The following is a 1,338-nucleotide window of genomic DNA, read 5'->3' as shown; positions in this document are numbered from 1 at the left end:
ATGTTACAGTCTAATTAACTTCTGTGTCGTCATTTATTTCCTCAAGATAAACTACCGGCTCCTCAAATGGATTAACACAACCAGGGGCGCAGCTACGTATTATTCAGGTGGATGCGAAAACATAAATGAACCATTTTTAATTTTGAAGTGTTGATTTTATTTTTGAACCCTTATTTATTGTAAACTGTTGATTTTATTTTTGAACCCTTATTTATTGTAAAGTGTTTATTTTAATTTTGTATTGATTTTATTTTTGTACCCTTATTTATTGTAAAGTGTTGATTTTATTTTTGTACCCTTATTTATTGTAGAGTGTTGATTTTATTTTTGTGTTGATTTTATTTTTGAACCCTTATTTTTTTTGAAGTGTTGATTGTCTGAAAGACCTTAGACATGAATTACCCCATATGGGGTTTGAACCCACGACCTCAGCATTACCAGCACGGTGCTCTAACCTGCTGAGCTAACCTACCTTACAAATTGTTGAGTTTCCATGGATTTAAGAAGAACTTACATGATCTCACCACAATGAAGATTTGATAAAAGTGCTTATATTCCAATGTTTTTCAAAACAACATACATAATATTTTATTTTCCAGAGATTTTGTATTTTGAAGTGTTGATATTATTTTTGAACCATTTTTAATTTGTAAGTATTGATTTTATTTTTTAGCCAAGCCTCTGTCTCTGCTAATGACATCTTCAATACATTTTTTGATCCCAGGCTTAGTTTATGGACTGAACAGACAGAAACAGTTACCATTATACATTTTGAACTGTTGATTTTATTTTTGAACCATTTTTTTATTTTAAAGTGTTGATTTTATTTTTGAACATTTTTTTTATTGTAAAATGTTGATTTTATTTTTGAACCATTTTTTATTTCAAAGTGTTGATTTTATTTTTGAACCATTTTTTAATTGTAAAGTGTTGATGTTATTTTTGAAACCTTATTTATTTTGAAGTGTTGATTTTATTTTTGAACCATTTTTTAATTGTAAAGTGTTGATTTTATTTTTGAACCATTTTTTTATTGTAAAGTGTTTTTATTTTTAAACCATTTTTTTATTTTAGAACCATTTTTTTATTGTAAAGTGTTGATTTTATTTTTGAACCATTTTTTATTTTAAAGTGTTGATTTTATTTTTGAACCATTTTTTATTTTTAAGTGTTGATTTTATTTTTGAACCATTTTTTTTATTTTGAAGTGTTGATTTCATTTTTGAACCCTCATTTATTTTGAAGTGTTGATTGTCTGAAAGCCCTTACACATGAATTGCCCCATGTGGGGTTTGAACCAACAACCTCAGGATTACCAGCATGGTGCTCTAACCTGCT

At 27.3% G+C, this 1,338-nt stretch overlaps 1 protein-coding gene across 1 annotated transcript in view; it reads right to left on the bottom strand.

The window, feature by feature from the left end:
• LOC106935116 (coronin-2A-like) overlaps positions 1-1,338 on the bottom strand; it is a 14,807-nt gene that overhangs the window by 4,292 nt on the left and 9,177 nt on the right. The window lies entirely within an intron of this gene.

The sequence above is a fragment of the Poecilia latipinna genome, unplaced genomic scaffold, assembly GCF_001443285.1.
Source record: "Poecilia latipinna isolate Pla-1442-1.1 unplaced genomic scaffold, P_latipinna-1.0 Scaffold1911, whole genome shotgun sequence".
Lineage (NCBI taxonomy): Eukaryota > Metazoa > Chordata > Actinopteri > Cyprinodontiformes > Poeciliidae > Poecilia > Poecilia latipinna.
Note: the sequence above shows the minus strand (reverse complement) of the source record. Positions and strands in the feature narration are given on the sequence as shown.